Genomic DNA, 25,886 nt, shown 5'->3' on the forward strand with positions numbered 1-25,886 from the left:
ACATACTTCATCCATGGGTGTACCCAATAACCTAAAGTTGTAGATATTTTCATCAGGTTCTGTTGTTTGTTCTGTTGTTTTTGAGCCCAGTCAATCAACCTTTCTACAACTTCCTAAAGCGCCAAACCTATTTGGCATAAGTGGTATACTAACATTAACAGGGCTATGATTGGCTCTACCTGTTAGGTGGGACTACTCACGACTAAATATGTAAAATTATTCAAAAGGTACTGCAATAGTGCTAACATTAAGGCCATCGTATGGCCAAGTGTATTTTACTGATACCTCTTCCCGTAGGCAGCCCACCACTTCTGGATGGCGAAAATTTACTACAACATAGTCCCCATCACATAAACTTTCTCCTTTACCCACCTAGCTTACTCTTCTTCACATGATTACTTCCTGGGATAAAAGCCTAGTAATACAATGGGTTGTACTGGACAACCAGTGTACAACATGGTTCTTCAGTGAGTCACAGGTTTTGGTGGAATTATCACAAAGTTTAGGGCCTTTTTTAAGACAAAAACAAAGGGAGTGGCTAGACGGGGCAAGCTAAAAAATCCCCCCAGGTACGTCTTGTGTCGCTAATAGCCATCAATCAATTGATTATGTTTTGTGCCATTTTGTGAGTTACAGTTAATCTTGTTAACAACATGGTGTTATCTAGACGATCCTGGTATTTACTTTGTTTGCAATAGGGGCGGTTGATGACTGGTAGCCTTTACTGCTTCACTAACATAACTTTGAACATTTTGTAAATTCTTATCATCATTCCTACTAAGCATAGGTTTCTGACATATATTGTTAACATTTGTTGTCTGCAAAACTGTGACCAGTTCCATTAATGTGCTAATAACTTTTTGCACAATTTTTATCTCAGACATGACCCAACTTTCAATAGTGTCTATTTTCCCATGCAATTTTTTAAAAAGTGTCTCAATGCCTTGCATGTGTTCTGTAGCATCATCGGGTTCTATCACAAAATCCCTTTCCTTCTGTCTTGATTTCTGCCCCCGTTTTATTGAGACTGTTCTTTGGCGATGCTGATGCAGTATGAAAACCTTTTGGTCCTAAAGAAGGTGGAACTGTTAAGAAATCACGGAAACACTGCATCGAATGTTTTTTGGAACGTTTTTATCTATACATTTATAGGAATTAGATTGTAACCCAGATTGGGAGTAAGTCATGGGTCTCCATTAAAGGAAGACGTATTGATTGTGAATATTATGAATGAGTTTAATAAACTGTTCTAATGGCTTCTGTTTTTATATTTGTTTTTTATATATGAATACATTTTTAATTTTATGTAATTTTGTAAAGATTATGGTGATTAACAGAGTGTAATAATCTCAAATTAGACAATAGTTGCTGTTTAAGATTTTGCCCATGCACTGAAAAATTGGTACGCATATTAACAAATGACACTTGGTCCAGGGTAAAGTGTTTTGCCCCTTTTTCACATTTTAATATAGGGACGTTTTGTGTTTTAGTGGTCTAGTATTCACCATTCGGTGGCATGCAATAATAACTACTAAATACTGTGCATAGCTTTACAAATATACATATAAAAGGTGGGTGGAAATACGTTTGATGACATTGCATAATAACATCTGAACCCCTAAAGTGTCGGATTAACACATCAGGTAAGACTATTTACTTAGTCAGCGGTTCAATATCAACAAACCACATGTCAAAACATCATCATTTTAGGAGTAAATTCAATAGTCAATGAAAACCATGTGTAAATGTTCTTATTAATGCATATGCACTTTGATCAGTAATCACTTTCAACATTATTACATTGATATAGAATTAAAAAGTGTACATCACATGTGTCTGTGTGTTTTATATATACGCCCAAAACCATGAAAATGCAGTCATGTGCATACCACCTAGGGAGCTTAACCTTCTGATCACATACCATGCAGCCATAGGCTTAGCCCTTAAAGAGCGCTGTACAACATGACATGTACCTCTCCTTCAACACTTTCAGGCCACAATAACTGCAGTCAGAGACTTAAACCCTAGAGAATTCTGCAGTCACTGATAAGAAAATACTGGGCTGGCCATTCTTTCTGTGTCCCTCTAAATTTAGGGTTACTACTCTTATCAAAGTCATTTGCGTCTCTTTCTGAGAGCTGCAGTGCTTCTGCTGCACCCTTGTGCTTCCCTTTTTGTTATTGATGGAATCCATGCTGTCTTAGGGCAACCACCAGCAGCAGAAATGGCTTGATCAATTTCTGGCCCACAAGGTATTATGGGACACTCATCTGGGAGCGTGAATACTTAATGAGTAGCTCTCCAACTGCACCAAGGAGAACCAATGCCTTTCCTTTTCTTTTGTTTTTCTAGCCATGTGGCCTCCTGCCAGGTGGCTTTTTCTTTTTCTGGGAGTGCCCTGTCCCATTCAGGCACCCCTGCTTTCCTTCAGCATTCAGGGCTGCCTAAGGAATACACCCTTGGCTGTCAACTGGCTGCCTGCACTGGCAGCATTTCCTTCTCTGCCTACAGGAGTTGGCAGGGCTCCTCTCGTCCACCCCACTCCTACAGCCAGACTCTGGCTGTCATGTTAACTGCCTGCTCACCCCTACACAGGCACGGGGAGTGGGACAGGCCCACCATGTCTGAGGCAGTGCGGTGGCACTTCCTCATCATCTCCTTCATGGCCGGGGCCTGCAGTTGAGGATCCTGGGGCCCCTCTTCTCCATTAGGGTGACGTGACTCTGCAATCCCAACAACAAAATATACACTACTAAATCAACAACCTATCAACAGCGTGAGTCAAACGTGAAACTGATCGCGATACGATCTATTCAGCCCTGAAGAAGTCCAGTAACGGACAAAACGCGTTGGCCCATTGGCTTTCAGCAATTTAAAAAAAAAAAGAAAACTGAATAAAGGACTGAAAATTAAAGAAAATACTCTCTTTTATGTTGTTTCTTTGGTAAAGAAAACCTCCACGCTAATACATTTATTTAAGAACGTCAATGTGATATACTTGTTCTTTACCTGAAATTGTGAATGCAACTTTGCAGGGTGCAGTCCAAATCCTAAGTGTAAAACATTAATACTTTACCAACTCCTTGGAGGAGGTGGTAAGAATTTGGAAAATGAGAAGAGGTCCCAGTGAGACCCCTTGCACTTTGAGAATGAAAAATGACAAGGTTTTCTTTTCTTTTTTTAAACTCGTCCTGTTTTCCGTTTTAGAAAAGGGGCTGCATTTAAAAAGAAAGATTGTGTTATTAAAAGGCAATCGCAGACATAGTGGTCTCCCAGCCCCTTCAGGCCATAAGCCATTTGATACCTATCATTAATAATGAGTTACAAACTGCAACCTTACTCAATAATCTTGATGAGGTAGGTCTATTTTCCACCCACTGAGAAACTATTTGAAAAAGGTAAGTTTTGTTATTTCAGGAATTGCGATTTCCTAATTGGGATTCTATAAGAATCGCAATTAGGAAATCACAAATCTCAATTTTTGGACGTATGGTCCCAAGATTTTTAAGAGAGGTTATCCAAGCACAATGGATTGTCATTCATGTGTGCCAAACCGAGGTAACATGGTGTGCAAAATAACGATGGATTAGAATGTTGCCAAGCAATAGCCAGTGGCTGAGATAAGCATTCAATCTATCCATTTTTTCTTTTTCTTTTGTGTGTCACCCTGACTGGGACGGGTATGCCTATACATGGATCCCATGCACACTGTGTTACTGGAACCAAGCTGTATCTTGCTGATGAGTCCATAACTGGGGTGAACCGGTCCAGGAGTGCTTGTGCTCCTGTTCAGGGAGGACCACGCTGGGCAGTTCAGGCTCGACTCTTCCGACTTTAGTGGGTCAAGGCTGATTTACATGTAGCTGGGTCCAAATTGAGGTGACATGATGTGCAAAATAAAAATGGATGTGGATGCGGCCCAGAGTAGTTATCATTGTCTGATATTAATTCAAGCCTTCCACCCATCACTTTTTTGGATACTTTAGTGAGTCATCCCAAGACGAACGGGTATGTCCAGAACTGGGCATTGTGCACACTTTGTTATTGGAACCAAGCTGTAAATATCTGATGAGCCCATAACTGGGTCAAAACCAGTTTTGGGTTGCTTGTGTTCTAGTTCAGGGAGAACCAGCCTTGGCATTCCAGACTGTACGGTTCCGATTGGAGAAGAGTCAAAACTGGTTTGCATACAACCGGCCCAAACTGAAATGACATGATGTTTAAAATAACAATTGATTGGGATGTGCCCTGAGTAATTACCAGTGGTTGAGATTAATGTAAGAATTCCATCCATCCCTTTTTTGTATATGTGTGTACCAGAAATAACACTGTTTAATATACCCTGCACTAACAAGTTTTCAGCACTTAGTAGCCTGGGAAATATGGACTGACATTATCATGACCTACTTGAGCTGCACTGCACTTTTAATGTCAGTGATTTGTCATAACCTGCTATTTTCATGCAAGGCTAAATGGCAGGAAAATAATTTGGGGGGTCAGATACCCCTGTATTAAGGGGACTCCTTATAGGGTAACACCCTGAGACCCCAGTGCCTTTCCCACACTGCATGCCCAGTGGCCCGCTCAATGTTGAGTCTGTAGCATATATTTCTGCAATTGACCCAGTAATTCCTGCCACAGATGGACATAGATGACTTCTTAAAATGTTAGCTTGGAATGTGGCCGGTCTACGGGCAAACCTTAATATACCTGAAAGGCTAAACCTAGTAAGGAGGTATAATAATATCCCATTTCAGTAAACTTGGGATATATTTCCCACAATAGGTGAGGTATTTCAATGTTTTAGTGTTCCAGCCACTCCATCACGAAGTGGGCGTGCATCAGGAATTTCAGCAATATGGATAAAGGTTGCCTGAGGTAAAAATGTTAGAGTATGGGAGACGGCAGATAGTAATTATTAAGCAATAGTGTTAGGGATTGGTTGAGTCTACATATTGTGAATTTTCATAATAATGTTTTTATTCCTCCATTATTCAATTTTGTTTCTAAAAGATTAGATGATTTGGCACACTCGAGGCATGCCACATATCTCTGTTTGACAGGGGATTTTAATGTTTGTCTACCTTGGATGAATGTAACATGTGGTAAGATGATTTGTGGTGACATGATTGCCAATAGTAGTATGTTTGGCATAGAGCTAGCATCATTTCTTAACCCCTTAACCTGGTTAATGTTGTAGAGGTTGTTGTGCAGAGTGAATGCATAATTCCCACTTTCCGTGGTAGAGGGAGTTCCTCCATAATTGATTACGTTTTTGTTACCCGTAGTTTGGAGGACTTAAGTGCCTATGGCTCAGTGGTCCCTTCTACATTAAGTGATACTATTGAGATCTCATTATTTACTGGTCTGAAAGACAGGCTCAGGGTAGAAGTGGGAGCCTGTGATTCACAACTGTCAACAGATAGCTTGAGGCTGGCATGGAGATTACGGGAAACTGATCATTTTTTTAAGACTATAATTAGCACATCAGAAGGTGGTGGACCAATATTCAACTATAGAGGCCGGTGAGGGATTAGTGGTGGATGCCTATGTCACATTATACAATAGAATTAGGACAGCTCTTTTAAAGCCGGTACGACCTTTGCAGAACCCCCCTAGATGGCCTAATGCGAAGTGGTCAGCGGCTTATAGGGCATTGAGGGCAGCCTTGGCTTCAAAACATAGGCATTCGGCCCAAGTGCAGAAAATGCACAAACAGTATAAAGAAATTACATCCATAAAATGGCAGGAGGTAATTATGAGCAAAAGGAAGGCACTAATACAGGCGTCAGTGTTGAAAAACAGCAGATGTTTTTGACTCGTTACTACCGAATTGAAGCAAAAAACAGATCCCTCAGTACCATCTCCTGTCATATTTTTAGCGAATTGTGGGAGAAGCATTTTTACAAAATACATGCTGCACCACCGATGACAACAACTTTTGACATGGATCTTTGCCTTGTTAAACAATATCGGTTAACGTTGACAAAGTGGAAGAATCTACTAATCAAAGTGTTGGAGCTAAGGCACTAGGGCATGATGGTGTCCCCGTCAACTTGATGAAGAGTAATATTGTCCTTTTGGGCCCCTCTCCTTACGAATGTTTTTTAAAAATCTTGCATATTCTCCACTTCCTGTTTCATGAGGTACATCAATTATTGTGCCTATTTTTAAGAAAGGCGCGAGATCAACCCCCGCAATGCTACCACCGTATTTACTTAATTGGCACCACTGTTAAAATTCTGGGGAGAACAATTTATAACAGGATTAGAGAATGGGCCAATGAGTCTGTCTTATATCCATGTCATTATGGGTTCAGGTGCAAATTGGGAACTATTGAACAATGGAAAACAAGGGGGAGAGCAAGGGATGGTGTTCACCTGTGGTGAACGGAGAATACTCCTGTTCCCCTGGTCAAGGACTTAGTAAAACAAATGGAGGAGTATCACCCGAAGTAAAGCTGAAGGTTTCCTAAAGCGGGTTTTTTAATGATGAAAAGGACAGATTCATCCTTTTGTAAGAAACCCCTCACTCACTAACCTAGTGGTGACATGCTTCATCATCGGGGTCCACCCTGGTGGCCTAGCGTCACCAGGGTGTGCTTCGACACCTGTAGTACAGTGGAGCAGGTAGTGTATGTAGGTGCAAAAATAAATGTTAAAAATTTTCCTGGTTTAACTTGAAAAAATAAATTTTATTTTAAAGCAACTGGACAATGTTAAAATCAGGGAGAGAGATACTGGAAGGGGAGTTACGACCAAAGTATCTCTATATGTTTAATGGTGAGTTGGTCAACATGTTTCTACCATATGGGTTATTACCCGGTATTCGTCAGGACCATGAACAAGGAGATGGACTGTGTGGGCCCCCTAAAAGGCACACCCTATCCTAAATCCTTTTGTACCACTTATCAAAATTGCCAATGGTGAGCCTACCCCCTGCCCGCCGAAGCATTCGAAAGCACTAAAATAAGTTTTTGCTTTTCTTAACATATATGCTCATCAATTTTTTGAGCATATTACCATTGGCAATTTTGCTAAGTGGTACAAAAGGATTTAGGATAGGGTATGCCTTTTAGGGGGCCCACACCGTCCATCTCCTTGTTCATGGTCCTGACGAATACCGGGTACTAACCCATATGGTAGAAACATGTTGACCAACTCACCATTAAACATATAGAGATACTTTGGTCGTAACTCCCCTTCCAGTATCTCGCTCCCTGATTTTAACATTGTCCAGTTGCTTTAAAATAAAATTCATTTTTTCAAGTTAAACCAGGACAATTTTTTACATTTATTTTTGCACCTACATTCACAACCTGCTCCACTGTACTACAGGTGTTGAAGCACACCCTGGTGATGCTAGGCCACCAGGGTGGACCCCGATGATGAAGCATGTCACCACTAGGTTGGTGAGTGAGGGGTTTCTTACAAAAGGATGAATCTGTCCTTTTCATCATTGAAAAACCCCCTTTAGGAAACCTTCAGCTTTACTTCGGGTGATATTCCTCCATTTGTTTTACTAAAAACTATTGAACAATGCCTTAACCCGAATCTGGTCTTAGGGAAGTATACGGTTGCTAAAAAGATCCGTCTTTATTTAGTGTTCATGGACCTCTCATCAGCCATTGACTGTTTAAATCGGACAAAATATTGGTCATTGCGAAAAGCTCGTGGTTAAGAAATTGTTCTAGTCCACTTCTTGGCGTACTGACACCATGATATGAGGGCAAGGGTTCGCTTGAGTACATGAGGTGAGGTATCTGGAGACGATGAGGTATATCAGGGAGTAAGACAAGGGTGACTACTGGCTCCCCATTTTTTTTATTTTCTTTATTAATTATGTTCATCAGTTTTTGGTGCAGTCAACACAAGATCCTCTAAAAATTAAGGGGAAGCCACTACCAGCACTATTACATGCCGATGACACAGTGCTCATGGTGCGCACGCCCAGGGCACCCCATCCTCTGGTGCAGGCTTTTGTTGATTTTATGGTCCTACTCGATTTGCAGATGTTTTTACTAAATCTCACATTATGTCATGCGGACCGAAGCTATTTCCATATAAAATATGTCGAATGGTTTGCAGCATTTGAGCCACACCAGCACTTTTCTATATCTTGGCATGATTTTTTCAGCTGAAGGGTCTTGGACAGCTAATATTGCGCATCGTAGCATGAAATTTGCAATGACTAATGGCTCCTTGTGTAGCCTTCCACAACCTGTGGGGGGTGGCTCTCTTAAACCGTTCTTGCAGATTTATAAGGCACAATGTGTACTCATTGCCATGGTTGGGGCTGAGATTTGTGGCCTTTCGAATTGCAAGGCAATACAGAGTGAGGAAAACAGATGTCATAGAAAACTTTTGTGTGTGCCTATTTATGTTTCACAATATATTTGTCAGAAAGAGCTTAGTCCTCCTTATATATTTGACCGTATTGGGGTTTGTCCTGTATTGCTGTGGTTAGCAATCTGGTGAAATGCTGAGGCCGGGAAACACAAGACATCATTTTGGATTGTCTCTCTCTGGATAAGGGTTCACTTATTCCCTGGTTGGCCTATGCGAAAGATTAATATCGTAAAATTGAAATGGAAACTGTTTTCACTGAACCATCATGTATTGGTAAAGATAAAAAAAAGATAGCAGCACAAGCACTTTATGAGTATGAACAATCACAGCGTCTAAGGGATAGGTTGGTTAAACCAAATGTGTCTGCATATATCGGATTATGTGAATCTGATTGGCCATCAGGTCACATGTGGCACGCACAGAATAGATGGGAGCAATCTTTGCTATTTTGTATTGATCAGACACAATGAAATACCTGCTGTGCTTCTCCCAGTGTTTTGACTACAATTTAGAGGCTGCACTGTGTCCCTGTGATAATGTTTCAGGCAAATAAATCTTCTTTGGCAAATTTCATTTAAGGTATATGAGATTGTTGTTAATTCTGGTTCTAAAAATGTATTTACAAAGTACTAGGCAATGCAGGACCGCCCTTAGATGTTTATTGACCTGCCTAATGATGACATTGTTTTGCATGTTGGGGCCTTTTTAAATTGATCTGTTGGAGCTCGTAGGTGTATGTTGTCCTAAAATTATTTTAACACATAATCTTTTGTTTTAATTTTAAAATTATTGTTTTATTTGTTTTTAAACATTAAATATTATGACATAATGTTGTATTTGCTTTTATGGTTGTTATCAAACTTCTGAATAAAGTTATTCATTGATTGAGTGTTATAAGTTAGTAGGCACTTAGGTGAGCCAGCTTTTTGAAGAAGATCAGAATTGTTTTAACAGATTTGAAAAAACAAGACCACAGACCGAACAGTGTGTGCAACAAACTACTCACATGTGAGTAATACATTAAATTATTTAAATAACAGAATGCGGCTGATCTGATGTAGTTGTATAAGCTACTATATGAGAATAGAACAAAAAAAAAGAAATTGATTCTTACGGACAGGGAAATTAATAACAAGGAAGTTACAGAATGGACTTTCAATTATGAGTAAATATGCTGCTCCAAATCTGCCAAAGGACTTTCTGCTGACACTACCTACACACTAACGCGAGCTCCTGGTGCCAGTCCTGTCTCCCTCTGCCATAGTCTTCCACCTCTCGGCCACCGAGTGGAGGGAGACTTCATTTCCCAGGTGCCCTAGCACCGGAAGTGCCGAGTCTGCGCCCGGAGGCACCTTAAAAGTCACCAGCAGCCCCGGTGGAGTGGGTGCTGCTCCAAATGATTAAAATAACAGAATGCGGCTGATCTGATGTAGTTTTATAAGCTACTATATGAGAATAGAACAAAAAAAAAGAAATTGATTCTTACGGACAGGGAAATTAATAACAAGGAAGTTACAGAATGGACTTTCAATTATGAGTAAATATGCTGCTCCAAATCTGCCAAAGGACTTTCTGCTGACACTACCTACACACTAACGCCGAGGTCCTGGTGCCAGTCCTGTCTCCCTCCCGCCGCCGTAGTCTTCCACCTCTCGGCCGCCGAATGGAGGGAGAATTTATTTCCCAGGTGCCCTAGCACCGGAAGTGCCGAGTCCGAGTCCGGAGGCGCCTTAAAAGTCACCAGCAGCCCTGGTGGAGCAGGTGCTGCTCCAAATCTGACAAAGGACTTTCTGCTGACACTACCTACACACTAACACCGAGCTCCTGGTGCCAGTCCTGTCTCCCTCCCGCCGCCGTAGTCTTCCACCTCTCGGCCGCCAAGTGGAGGGAGACTTAATTTCCCAGGTGCCCTAGCATCGGAAGTGTTGAGTCCGCGCCCGGAGGTGCCTTAAAAGTCACCAGTAGCCCCCGCGTCGTGGGAATGTGTGCGGGACCAGCCGGGCTAAGCCAGGGCAAAGGGCGGGCCCTCTGTGGCCTGAGGAGGCACGAGGATGCCGGGACGGGCCACCCCCCTGGGTCCTGTGAATAGACATTCCTGAAGGACAAACCTGGAGTTACCCACTCTTGGAAGTAAGATCTCTTATCCACGTGACTGATGCATACTGCATTTGACTGTTTGTCATTTTTTACTTCAGAGTAATATAGCAATTACTAGTGTCAATATCTCCAACCCAGGACCTTTTGTTTTTCTACCTGGTTTTCCCTGCATTGACTATTGTCAGTATTTAATATAGGGGATAAATAGTTTATAAAAAAGTACACTGAAATGCCTGCACCATTAACGAAGAAACAGGGGGTGTCAAAACCCATCTTATCCAGCCTGACGGCGATCAACTGCATGCTCCAGAAGACTATTGGGGTGGTGGCAAAGGCCATTGAGCATACGGAGAGACGCCTCTCCCTTCCCGCTGGGTCGCTTCCCCCTCTATCCTCAATTAACATATCTGGGACCACTATAAACTCACAGGATTCATTCCTGGCTCCATCTTTCGTGTCTCTCCCTTGTACTCACCGCACTTTAAACACGCATCACAGTCCCCCAATAGAGGAAATGTCCCTATGGACTTACAGTCCTTGCCAACCAGATCATCCCTGTCTCCCGCCATCCATGACCAACGCTCATCCCTGGGGAGGATTACAGTAGTTGTCACTCCGCCATATCAGAGTGGGGAGGAGAATTATGAGGGCGACATTAGTATCCCACTTCAGCTACGAGATCAGAACAAATCAACGGAGCTGAACAAGGATGCAATACACGAAGAAATACCTTTACTAATTTCTTCTGGGGACCAACCTCCGGTTGATTTATTGACATCGTCCCAGCTTAAGGTCAAACAGGTTCAGACAAACCCGCAAAAAAAGAGAAAACGTAGGGGAGGCAACCAACAAGGCAGAAGTGCCAAGACACCAAAAATAGTACGGAGCCCGTCCAGGAAGGAAAAAACGCAAGTGAATCTATGCTTTCCAGATAGGGAAAGCGGGTTATAATATCAATCCCCCCATTCCCATTCCCTTTTTATGAAAGAATTGATGGGGAATATGGAATATCTAGTTAGGTCGCTAATACTTCCCTTAGTACACAGGGTTAAAATTATTTCAGAAAAAATGGGGGAAATTGAAAGCACGATCAAGAAGAATGCAGACCAGACCAGGGAGTTAATAATAAACACTCATAAAAATCTCCCTGGTAATTCTTCCTCATTGTCCGTTCCATTAGATAAGAAACATAGTAAGGAACTACAATCTGAAACAGAGAAGGAAAGCAAGACCTCTAGCCCAGCAGTCAATAGGCCCATACATCCTAAGGGAAAAACAGGGGATGGACAGGCACAAAAATCATGCAATGGCCAAGGTAGAAACACCCAGATGGAAAAAAATTGGACTCATTTCCTTCCCAATCAACCTAGGGGATATAGGGGGAATGTAGACCTTCCTCCGCAGGCAGCCCCCTCGTAGTGATTCTGACAGGGGTACCAGAATTAGAGAAAGGAAAGACCGAAGACTTTCAAACCCTGAAAAATAAGGTTGTTCATTGGCTGGTAATCAACAGGCCGCTACCTCCTAATATAAACGGCGAAATACTCCATGTTAAAAGAGTAGGGTGGCTGGGACATAGACCTAAGGATTTAACGGGGGATGTGATTATTATAAATTTTAAGGATCCTAAACTAATCAAACATATTGGGGAATGGTTTGACGATAGAGATGGGGAAGGAATTACTACCAAGGCCCTAACTTATTTCTATCCCCAGTTGTGAATACTGAGACCCCCTCGTCCATCTTCCATTCCTGACCCATTGTTACATCATAGAGGCTTTGCCACTTTTCCCTCTAGACCCATATATTCTACTCATACTCCCCGTGCTATGTACATTAACCATCAAACACCAAATCGTTTGGTTCATGGGTATGAAGATAGGCCCTTTACTCATTGGGGTCCGAGGACACGACAAGACCAGTACATTCCTCATTGGACAATCACTATGTCCAACCGGTATGGTGTTTTTTCTGGTTTGGATGAACTAGACTGACTCCCGAAATTAATTGAGGGAGTGAATCCAGCAGTCCCTATGGATCGGCATCTTATCCTTTCAAACCCCTCACTGAGGTATGTGCCCGCGAGACGGGAGGCGACCTAAAGATGATAAATGGCTCCCCTGTGATGAAATCTACTATTGGTAGTCATGATCATAACACAACAAGATCCTCTGATTCACCACTGCCAAATGAAACAGTGTGGACATGCAGGGCTGAATCGTCACCTTTATTGACTACTGAAGTCAGAATAGATCACTCCTTAGACACTAAAGGTGCAAAACAGGCGGATAATACATCCACCCTTCTTTCGTGGAATATCGCTGGTTTATCTAGTAAATTGAAACAAAAAGAATGGTTAGACCTTGTCACAGAACATAGTATTTTTTGCCTTCAGGAGACATGGTCGATGGAAGAAAGACATATACTAGGCTTTCAAACCTTTCATAGCGCAGCGGTAACTAGCACTCAGGGTCGCAGTAAGGGGGGTTTATGTTCTTATGTGTCCACAACCGGGGATGTGAAAGTATTTAAATTTCTGTCCACAGATTTTTATCAGATACTCCTGCTTAGATGGGGACATTTAAAACATGTGATCATAGTAAATCTTTATAATAATATCCCCTCTTTGATGGTTGAGCCTATGATTAGTAAACTTTTTCAACCTTAATTACCATAAGTGAAAAGATAGTAGGAGAAAAGATCATAGTATGGATGGGAGACTTTAATTGCACAATATGTTCCCACCGCTCGTCAGGCATGTGCGGCCTATCGGACCATGGGGAAGATAGCCCCACCCATTTTAATCATTCGATACTCGGTAATGCTCTTAATCATATTCTTTTTTATTTTAATTTGTCATTTATAAATGAGAACTGCACCCCGAGATTACCATTCCTCCCGACTTTTAATGGAAGGGGGAGTGGCTCTACAATTGATTTTACTTTACTTACTGCAGCCCACGCGGGTCTGGTTGTATCATGGGATACTGGTTTGTCCCAGTTAAGTGACCACTATCCTTTAACCTTTAGATTAAAAATTAAAAGACAAACCTGCAGTACTGTGGTTCCCACTGTATACCCTACAGACATTGAATTAGCATCAAAAAATGGTTACACCATTAAATGGAACAAAGTTGAGCCCCAGGGCTTTTTGGAAAAATTAGTGAAGGCCTGTAGGGAGGACATTTTTATTTGTTTGGAGCCTGATGAAAACCCAGAAAAAATAAAGGCCTCCTTTTCGCAAATACAAAATACTTTAAAGACTCTACTGACTAGAGAATTTCGGGTTGAGTCAAGTAAGCACTTAGGCTGCTTTGATAATAGTGCACTAAGGCACTTTCAACCCTTAAAAAAGTCTTACAAGTTAAACCAAGAAATCTTGTATTAACCAGGCAAGTTAGAAAGTGCTACAAGGATACACTTAAGGATAGAAAGGCCACGTTGAAGAGAGTGGCATGGGAGGCCCTAAAAGAAGCAGCCATCAAAAAAGACAACACATCCTTCTGGAAAGTGATCAATGCACCTTATTTTCAAAATACTGATGGGGATAAGATAGACATGGCCATATCCGGGGACGTATGGGTGTCTCAGTTTTCAAAATTGTATGATAGAGTTACACCATATGAAAGGGATGAGCATAACCACAGCGGGCCAGCCGTGCCCCCGGCCGGAAATGACCCTTGCCCTTTTCCCCTACCCATAACCTTTAGCTGCCAGGAGGTCACTAAAGCAATAAAATCCAGCTCTTCAGGAAAGGCCCAGGCCGGATGGGGTCCAAATTGATGTGTATAAGGCGGAGGTAGATCTCTGGGCCCCCATGATTACTAATGTCCTAAATATATCAAATCAAAGTGGTTTTATCCCCTCCTGGATCGACGCCATTGTGGTGCTGATCTTCAAGAAGGGGGATCAGAATGACCCCGCATGCTACCGCCCAATTTCCTTGTTGGACGCCCCGATGAAAGTGGCAGGTCGTATCATCCTGAACAGGATGCAAACCTGGGGGGAGGAGAACCATATAATATCTGATGTCCTATATGGGTTCAATCCAGGAAAAGGGACCGTGTAACAATGCTTAAATCTAGCTTTATTGAATGCAAATTACACCCAGGCAAAGAGAGGGAATCTTTTTATCACTTTTATTGATTTAAGTTCTGCTTTTGATTGTGTTGATCATGAGTTTATGTGGAGAACGTTGAGTGACATAGGTGTAGATAGCCACCTCATTTTGTTCATTAAGGATCTCTATAGAGGAGCGGGGGCGAGGGTACGCTATGGACGGAGGGGGGAGTTTTTGGATAAATTCAATATAAAGAGGGGGGTAAGACAGGGGTGCATCTTGGCACCGCTGTTATTTACCCTATACATAGACTCAGTAGGACACCATCTTAAGAATCTGCAACATGACTATCCAACTATTGGCGGGACCCCCACACCAATATTGCTATATGCAGACAATGCGGCTTTAATGTTGTGTACAAAGCTAGGACTGCAGAAGACCGTGGATAAATTTGCCGACTTCATGGGGGTCAGAGGTTTCAAAATTAATATTACAAAAACTTATACAATGTCCTGTGGGAAGGGGACAAAGAGGGTGCCATGCCCAATTTACCTCGAGAGTAGAAGGATCAAGTCCACGGATAGATTCTGCTACCTAGGGGTGAATTTTGACAGGAGGGGGAAATGGAATGCAGCAGTTCACGCTCGGCAACTAGCCTTTGCGCGTTGTATGGGTGCGCCAAGAAATTTTGCTTCCAAACTAGGGGGGAAACCAGTAAAAGAGTTGACCTATATTTACAAAGCTAAAGGTGTCCCGGTGGCTTAATACGGAGTGGGTGTGTAGGGGACAGAAAATGCCCAGGCCTTACAAACCTGTGAGAACCAGTTTATTTGTTATTTATTGGGACTCCCAAAAACGGCTTCTTCATGTATGACACATATAGAATTAGGTCTTTCCTACCTCTCAGATACCATCAGGGTCTCCCCCATACTACTCTGGCATACAATCTGGGTCACAAATGAAACAGTTTTAAATAGAGACCTTATTAAGGATTGCTTATCCCTGGATGGGGTCTCAAACATTTCTTGGCTCACCTATGTCAGAAATATTTTCAAGGAGATTGGTCACCCCGAATTTTTTGAGAGACCTGCCAGTTTGGAGTTGGTGGCGAGAGCCTCCCTGAAAAAGATGGTTTTAGACTACTGGGCAGGGACCAGGTGGAATTTTGAAAAAGGGAAAGTAACTACTCTTAGATATCAGCAAATCACTGCTCATGAGGGGCTTCAGAAATACTTGGTTCCTGTAGCAAGCCCACATGCCCGCACCCTGCTTACCCGTTTCAGGTTTGGCACATTTTTCCTACTAATAACATTTCCTGTAACCAACACCTGGAAAATGGACAATTTAGTCTGCCCCTGTGATGATCACTCATATCAATCAAATATACATTGTGTTTTGTTTTGTAAATGTTATCATGCGCCACGTAGGGCTTTTTTATTACCTATTCATAAAAAATGGGGGATTCGATCATGTCTTGTAGCTTATATTCAGCTGCAAAAACTAGAACAAGAACAGGTCATCATTGCAGTTACAAGATTTTTAAAATTAGTGATCAAATTTAGGAACACCATGTGAGTTCTTTGAACTTATTTAATTAATTTGTGTTTTGAAATAATTTTAACGTCAGTGACCTAAAAGTTTACTTGAATATTAACTATCTGTACCCAGGCACTTTTTTTGATTGTATAGGCTGAAAAATTGTCTTTTATGTAATACGTGCTTTTATGATTTTATGTGAAAATCGAATAAAGCTTGGTTTTGATTTGATTTGATTTGAGTAATTTTAGATGTGGATATTTAGGTCTTTGTCATTTGGCTATTGTGGGAGGGACTGTTGAATGCTTGGAGTTAATAAATTAGATTGAGTTTACAACAAATTGATGCACAAAAATGCTGTGTTCCTTTTTATGTGTCATTTAAATGTAGGATCTGTAGTCGAAGTGGACACAAAATGCATTTTCGAATATATAAACTTTTGTTTGGCGATGTATATGAGAGCACGAAACACAGAGAAATACCTTTGTTGACTCATTCTCAAAAGTCTATTGATAAAGGAAGAGAATATGCAATAGATTTTGCATTTAAATGAGATGTGTTTATTCTATGCAAGATATTAAAATACAATCATGTTGCGAGGTTTGTGTGATTAATCGGTACGGACTAAAGTCCCGCATATATCCCGAGATGTAATCATCATGGCATGATCTCTGGAGCCAAATTATTTCAGGTATAATACAAACCTGCCAATCATCGATATGGATGGGAAGGTAGGATGAACACAGTCTGCTTATGTGATTATTTTAAACTTGGGGGTATCTATGTCATGATGACTCTATGTTGTAGATCAGAAAAGAGCAGACAGCACAGGTTGGTGCTGCAGCAGGGACTGCGTCCTTTGTGACTGTCCTGACTGATGCAATCTGAGCCTTTAGTCAGTATGCTCATCTCAATCAGTCACCCTCCCATGAGGGGTGAGGGGGATCGAGCCTCAAGGGTCCGGGTCTAGTGACTTAGTGGACTAATGCATCCACTGTAGGGGCCTCTGTTAGACCTCATTGTCACAGGTTCAAATCCTGGTGGGTCCACTCAGCCTTTCATCCTTCTGAGATTGATAAAATGAGTACTTTTGAGTTGGGTAACAATACAATACTGTTATTCAGCACCAGAGTACCCTTCTGGTGTATGTGTGCTTTATAAATGTTTATGTCATGTTAGACGCACTACTGGTGGTGGGCTGAGGGTTAAGTTGTGCATAGAAGCAGCAGACTCAGGAACCAGTGCAGCTTGCACACATAGTTCTCCACAGCTCCCCTCCTCCATTCTATTGCTAACCGACCCTGAAAAGGGGGCTTGAAGAACACAGATGGAAGCTAGGAGGAGGTGAATGTTGCAGTGCATGTTAAATCCTGGATTGTCTGCTTTTGCCTGTCCCACCATTGGTCTTCAGCATTGGAGCAGTAGGTGCTTGGTGCATCTGGTCTTTTGTGGGACTAGGAGCACTGAGAGAGTGCATTAGGAGGTCAGAGTATGCTGTGCAAGCAAGATTGCTCTCCCAACTACTAGTTTTCTAAAGCTTGCTACAAGTTTGCTGCTACTCTGTTGGCTTTAATCTTCAGGGAAAAGGAGAGTACTTTCACTCAGTATTTATACAGGTACTGTGACACTTTTCATTGCCTCACAAAGCCCGATGTACTATTTGGGAAAGGGATGTGGAGGGAAGCTCCCCTGTGATTTCTTTGTTAAAGGGCACTAGATGCACTGGTTCAAAAAGAGGTGCTACAAATGTGTAAGAACATAAAAGGAGGGCAAGGAAAGTGTGTGGCAAAATTTTGACCTTTAATATCAGCAATAGAAATGTGGTCTCAGCCTCCATTTTGCACAGTCGTGGAAGATAAGATCAGGAAGGTGGGGCATGGCTTGGCGCTCGGCAAGATAGCCGCACTATAGTGCAGCTCCGCCAGCCACCGATATTATCCTCGCATTATCCTGCTTCTTGAGCAGCATCTGAGCCACTTCTAACACAGTGACACATCGTAGAGCATAGTGCAACTCGCTGGGGCTGCTCAACTGTTGCTGGGACCCCTCCTGCTCCCATGAGGTGAGTGTTATCACTCGGGCCCAGTGGCAACATGGCGGCCCAATGAACACTGACGACTTAGACCGGAGCTCTGTGGAACTCCAGAGCTGATCCTGGGATCTCGCTAACCGTCGCCTCATCATTGCAGCTGGAGCTGCCATCATTGATTAGAGCTTCTCTAATCTTTCCCTTCCAGGGCGCCTACCTGATGGATACTGACGCCAGGCAGTTCCGTGACTGCTGGGGTGTGTGTGCAGAGCAAGGATCTACTCACGGTACCCGCTTCAGTTTTGGACATCTGGTGGTCCCCGCCTGGCTGTCTGGCTTTGGGACTCTGCTGCTCGCTGCCCCTGGTCCGGAGGCTGGCTGGGTGATGGACAGTGCAGCACACAAGGACATTGCTAATTCTGCTGGCCTCTGAGCGCTGCGGGGCTGGAGTGCGGCCTGCACAGACCGGAGAGAGCTGCGGAGCCGGGGCCTAGCCCTATTGATGTCGCCGATCTATCTTTGTAAATAGAAAGCACTGTCACCTGAATGACAGTGTGCCCAGACGGCACTCCTCTGTGAGACAAATGTCTTCTGTCCGTATTCCAAGGTACAACAAAGGTGTGTGGAAATAATCACAAAACGCTCAATTTTAACTTGAAGTTTCTTATATTACATCATGGAAACTCAAATCTTCTTCATTGTTCCGTCACAATGTGTTTGTTTTGTTATAATAAACATGTCATTGATTTCCAAATGAATTCATTTGCTCCCTATGCATTTCGGGCCTCTGCCCTTCTTCAGGGGAAATGCTTTTGATCTAGAAATGAAAAACAAATGTAGGTACGCTATGAGGAGGTAGAAATTACCTTCCGATGTAGTAAATGCATTTCTATGTTTTAACAAATCACCCGTGTGTTGACAGCATTGTGATATTACGTGGTTTGGTCAACAGCGTAAACATACGTTGATATGCGAAAATTAACCATTGAAATTAGTGCATGTGGTTGAATTGTGCACTGAGTGATGACGGATTTACACTGTGAAGTGCCTCGTGCACGATGTAAATGTGAATATTAAGAAAAAAACTAATGTGTGGTCTCAATCAGTGCCCATGGTCAAAAGCATACAAACTTTACCCGAGGAAACGTGGACCATTCAGTGCAATGAGAATGAAGTCAGCGGTATGAAAACGCGTTCTTACCGAATAGATGTGGAGCGGATCCATGCTGGTGAAAACGCTGTAGTTAGTGTTTGCAAAATTGCGGAAGTAACCGCGGACGTAATGCATGCGCATTAAAAAAGCTGGTGGTAAAAACAAACGAGAGGCTATGGTCCGTGGTGGCCATATTGGAAGGGTGTTCAATATAATGAAAATAATGTAAACGGAGAAACCGGTGACTCGTGAATTCCAACTTAGCTCACATACACATTTGTGGATGAAGTGCTAACCAGGGTGTAATGCTCAAAGTATAGAATGTATGCAATGTTCATATGGACCGTTCATCACATTTATGTTTTGTGCACATTGCCACAAATTATAAAGAAACGGGAAACTGCAAGCATATGAGTGATAAAAACAAAACTGCTTGGGATAAAGACCTTAAAGTTTGTAAAGTAAAATCGATGTTACAAAAAAATGTGAAGGTCAAGTAACTCCCTTAACATATGAATACACTCGGGGATCAATGCATTCTGATTAAGAGCTAAAATGTTATCTTTCCTACAAAAAGCAACTATATTCCAAACGTTCATTGAGCCCCTTTGGGTTAAAATCCGGTTTCTCCGTTTACATTATTTTCATTATATTGAACACCCTTCCAATATGACCACCACAGACCATAGCCCGTCATTTGTTTTTATCACCAGCTTTTTTAACATGCCTGCGTTGCATCCGCGATTTTGCAAACACTAACTACAGCGTTTTCACCAGCATGGATCCGCTCCACATCTATATTCGGTAAGACCGCGTTTTCACACCGCTGACTTGATTCTCATTGCACGGAATGATCCAGGTTTCCTCTGGTAAAGTTTGTATGCTTTTGATCATGGGCACTGATTGAGACCACGCATGAGTTATTTTCTTAATACTCACATTTACATTGTGCACGAGGCACTTCACAGTGTAAATCAGTCATCACTCAGTGCACAATTCAACCACATGAGAAACTTCGAGTTAAAATTGAGCGTTTTGTGATCATTTCCACACACCTTTGTTGTACCTTGGAATACGGACAGAAGACATTTGTCTCACAGATAAGCATGGGGAAATTTTGCGAATTTGCGAACTCGCAATCCGCAAAATCTGTGAATTCTCGCGAATTTGCGGATTTTTTTTTTTTTTTGTGTTCGCAATGATTTCTGCCAGTTCGTAAGGATTTCTGCCAGTTCGCGAGGGTTTTGTACCAGTTGGCAATTGCGAACTTACATGTCGGCTCGCAACGGTCGCGATTATGTTGTTTCTACGTCTGGTTCATCATCACAGGTTCCCAGCACCCTCTGTTTCACCCCTGCCACCCTCTGTTTCACCCATGCCACCCTCCGGTACATCAATGCCACCCTCTGGTTCATCATCACTGTAGATTATGGGGGGAAAAAGCAAGCACACCTGCCTGCTTCAACTGACATGAATTAATTTGGGGTTGATTTATTAATGTGTCACTGTTTCAAAATTCCAGTCTGGCACCTGCTTCCTTATCTGTAATTTGCTTTCTGTTGCAGTGCAATTTGTTTCCAGGACCTTTGTGGCCTACTTGTAGCTATTCTATGAGCCTGCTGTGAGGGTCAGAGCAGGGTCATACAATTGTTGCAACTAGCAACTGAACTCTGGAGGGGCCCTTGTCAGTAAGCACTACAGGGAATGGTTACTAATGATGAGTTTGAACTTTTGAACCTGCTGAATGCTTTCACTTTTGCAGAACTCGTTTCTTCTGCAGAACAGCATTACAGCAACTGCAATGCTCCAAACAAGCTTATATGAGAAAGTTGATTTCTAATCCAAAAGTTATCCAAAGAAAATCAAAAGGCCTCAAATTCAAAAAAGTGCAGGCAAATGTCAACCTGAGGAGTTATTCTGATAAAAATCATCATTTTCAGAAGGTCTATGCTGCTTGCTAGTAGATTTCTTGTGCAGAATTGCAATTTTTGTAATTTCGCAAGTGCAAGATTTTTGCTGCCCGCCGCACCTACATGTTCGCCATTGCGAACTTACACCGCACGCAGCAAAATTGTATCACCAAGAAAAAAAAATCCGCTGCGTGCAAATTTGCGGCTTTTCGGTAAATTCGCGAGCGTTCGCGGATTGCAAATTTACAGAAAATCCGAAAAATCCGCAAGCGGAACGGATTTTCCGCCCATGCTTACTTACAGAGGAGTGCCGTCTGGGCACACTGTCATTCAGGTGACAGTGCTTTCCATTTACAGTTTCAATTCGACTTCCTTAGGTCAGAGGGAGAAACCTAGTAGCACTCAAATATATATAAAGGATTTCATACCCATTGGTATCACTAGCATTAAATAAGAGAAAACACAGTGTGCCACACAGCAAATAACCATTTAAGCTGATCTATCTTTGCCACAGTGAAGTAGCTGCGATTACCTGCGATACTCTGTCTTGAGCGGCTCATGCTTGACATGTCGAATGATGCGCCTATGATCGATTAGAGCCGGACTGGGCCACAGTAAGTACCTGGAGCGTGCTCGCTGCCTGGCGCTGCGGGCGTGCCTCGGTCCTTCACGTGGATTTTGAGCCTGCTGTCTTTGTGAATTTAGTGTGCAGCTTCCCTTCACATCTCGACTTCGGGAGCCCTCACATGGGACATTGTGGTGCCTTGAGTTGTGCTTGGGGGATTGAGCCCAAGTGCACATTTCCATGCTGCTGGGTGCTGAGAGGGGTTTTAGGTGTGCTGTATGTGAAGTATCTACACATAGGAAAATGCAATGAGCCATGTGTACCCTCACTAGCATGAAACTACATTGCACGCAGCGGTGCTGATGTGCAATGTGAGAGCACACAGATATCAGCTGCCGTGGAACAGGCCACACTACATCCTGTCAAGCACAACTGGGAGGGTGGGTGAATGCAAGTAATTCATACCAGAGGACCATGAGTGTTTGTTTAAAGAATAGATGATGTGTGAGCCTGGTGGGCCCCTTGTATTGTAGTTCAATGTAGGTGTATCTGAGCATTTTGAAATGGCAGTCTCTGAATGAGGAGACATTGCATAGCAAGCGAATGAGAAGTGTTATGGGTACTGAAAGGTAGCATGAGCAATGTTCATGTACTACTATGTCTGATAGTGTTACACTTGTAATGTAGCTGGGAAGGGATTTTGTAGAGTAGAAGAGGGCATTGATGTACTACATCCTACATGTGATGTTGACCTTGGAGCAGATGTGAAACCTGTCAGTAGGGATTTGGGCAGAGAAATGTCTGACTATGCCACATATGTGAAAGCCGGAGGATGCCAAGCAGGGAATAGTGAAGTGACTGGATGAGATATGTTTCCACAATGATGGGCAGTTCTTAGTGATGTTTAGAGGGTGAGGTGTATGGGCCTTGTAGTGTGGCCAACCTATGTAGGGATGTCACAGAATATCATAAATACTAGCACGTGGGCCACAGATCAGCCATAGCCTTCAGATACAGGCAGCCATGTTGGTCAATTGCAAAAAGTGACTCACTTGGGGGTGTTGATGTCACATTATAGTCAAATGAACATCTGTGAGCCGTTAGTGTTTGACAGAAAGTAGATTCCCTGGGTCGACTAGAGGATTGCAAAGGAGTCATGTACAGGTACAAGTGAGTGGGGCTGAGTTGAGTGATGTGTGATACTCTGCAGATACAAAAATGTGGCAATTAAAAAATGGGGTGAGCTTCAGTGGTAGTAACCTTCCTAGTTTGACTTGTCCAATATCCACAGAGTTAGTACTCAGGGCCTCATTTACAACAATTTGATGCAGGGCAGTACTGCACGTCACTTTGCTTTCTTACCCTCCGACAAAAGATAATATATGAGAAACAGTTAATTCCTATACTTTTACACTGTGCACACAAATGACTGCCTAGTGCCAAAGCAGGTACCCTTGCACCATGGTTCAAGGCTGCCTGCATCGAAATCAGGTTGTATTTCTGCAGGAAGGGACATCTTCCTATACTAAAACAACTGGTACGCCATCAGCGGCGAAGTGCAAGGTTTTGACGCATTCCCAAATTCATGCTACGCTGTAAATCTGGCAATGTTTCAAAAACCGTGGGCGTTGAGTTGGAAAACCCACCATGCAAGGCAACACAGTGATTTGCACTGTGTTCCCTTGCATCATATCTTGGAGGCCATGAAAAGTAAAACAGGGTGGTTTTCAATGGCTTTGTAGATATGGGTCAGCACTGTGCGCCCCCAAATGTCCCAAAAATTGACACTCTGGTGGCACACTGGACTTTTAATTAAGCCTCCCAGTGTCTACGGTACAGAGCTATGAAGACAATTTAGAGTTTACTGAAGTCACATGAGTATACACAATTAGGAAAACCATGGTTAGTACATGGTCTTACACCAAGCTGCAGTGTAACAAGGTTGCTAGCTGTGTAGAGTTGTGTGGATGTGTGCAAATATGAGCCTTTGGTCACATGAATGCACAATGGGACATGCAAGGCAGCACAACAAGGAAGACTGGTGTGGTGTACTGTATGAAAGGGAGACTGCAGGATCAGCAATAACACATGACAGTAACATCACTGACACAGGTGGTGTTGGGGCATAGTAGGTGGCAGAGGAAATGTAGGCACCCTGGTGACTTGGTGAAATGTGACCGTAGTGGTGTCAACAAGTGAAACTCCATTCAGTATAGCCATCATTAAAAAGAAAGGCTATCACCACTGCCGATGTGGACCTTACCTCAACTCACCTTCCCCGGCAGGGCAGGCCCGAAAGCTGTACAACTGTGTTGAAATGTGTGGTAGTACACAAATATTACTCTTGTCACACAGTGTTCCGGTGATCAATGTAGAGATAATGTCATCTGAAAGGCAACTGAATCTTGGGCCCAATTTCTACGAGCAACATATTTCCTACACATCAATGTTGAACTTAAAGGGAATGAAAATATCATATGTATGTCAGCCAAAGTAACCCATGTCAATATATTGCATAGATTCCAATTTCCAATTTCATTCCAGAGGAGGAAACAACACCTTCTGACCAGCAACGAGTCCTGGATGGAAAATCTGTTGGTGATGACATCTTGCCCCTAATGGATAATGGTACCTTTCAGCAACTCCTGGACTCAAGTGGAACACCTTCGCTGGTCACAGAAAGGGGTGACATTATCGCTGGGTCACCAGAGGAACCACCTACCACAGATAATGCCCCATCTGCCAGCCAAATCCCAAGCCTGGACTCTGAGGACCCCCCAAGTTGTCTTCCAATGGAGAGGGGTAGGAGTACAGCAGCAACTGGTAGAGGACATGCGGGTGGGGATGGAGACCATTGTGAGCGCCCTAAAGGGAGTCCACATCTTCCTCAGTCCCAATATGGACACCTCTGAGACAATCAAAGGCAGCTAACCATCACTCCATAGAATGGAACACTCCCTGGCTGATGCTGCTGGTGTGAAGAGGTAGAGGCTACAACAGCTATCTCTTTCAATCTGACAGTAGGGTGATTGCCATCCAGCTGGGGGCCCTCTGCACCATTCTCCAATCTATGGAGCAGAAGCAGGACTCCAACATTGCTACCATGGGTGCCTTCCCCCACAACATTTAACCTTGCTGATAATCCATCTCACCAATGTCAGTGCTGTGCTGCTCTCAGTGCTAGCATAGACAAATGCTGTTGGGGACAGGGGAGCAGCATCTTCAGCATTGATGTTTGTGTGTGTCAGATGCCTCCTGCACAAACACCTTCCTCCCTCGGGGAGGCATAACACACATACCAGGATGAAGATGTGGACTTCACCAATTTCTGGCAGTGATCTACCAAGTAACATTTGTCTGTACCTCTTAGACACTTTTCCATTAGACCTGTGTTAATTATCATGCCATCAGACTCATCACCTGGTACTCTCACATTTTCGTATGCCCAATGTTGGGTTCTATGTGGAAAGACACCAGGAGCCATGATGTATATTCAAGACTTCTTTATTCAGTCTTCAGATCATTTTACATCAGTGATGACTCCAGCCAGCCTAGTGTGGTACCAGCCCCTCCAGGAGCAGCCTCCCTAGCTGCTCAGCCCATCTCCAACTGCCACATTCAGCCCACTCAGTCACCCAGGCATTCCACGCATCACAGGCACACCAACATTCTAATACCAAGATACAGGCGTTTCCTGGTTGCCGCCCCTAGACTCTGGAACACCCTTCCTGCACATATCCGAGCAAGTCCCTCCCTGTTCACATTCCGCAAACAGCTAAAGACGTGGTTATTTGACCAATAGCCTTGTATATCTTCTTTACCCCAGTTGCTGATCCATCCCTTAACTAGCGCCGAGACGCCCACGGGTATTCGCCGCGCTCTACAAATGTCAATAAATAAATAAATAAATAAATAAAATATCGAAATTCACAAATAAAGACGCTGATATATTCAGATTCGAGTCATCTATGCAGATGAACTATGTGACTTGAAAAAAAAATGAGGCAGTATCCTTCAAAAGTTACCAGAAACTCCACCCTACTGCAGCGTTGATGTGATCACACGGAGAACTGTACAACAGACAAGGATAATTCAAACCTGTCGGTTCCGGAAACAAAAGTTCACAGGGTGCGCAGACAGTTGCCAGAGTGCAGTCTGTTTCCTTGACTACCTGACAAGCACAAAAAAA

This window comes from Lissotriton vulgaris, chromosome 10 (assembly GCF_964263255.1).
Source record: "Lissotriton vulgaris chromosome 10, aLisVul1.2, whole genome shotgun sequence".
Classification (NCBI taxonomy): Eukaryota; Metazoa; Chordata; class Amphibia; order Caudata; family Salamandridae; genus Lissotriton; species Lissotriton vulgaris.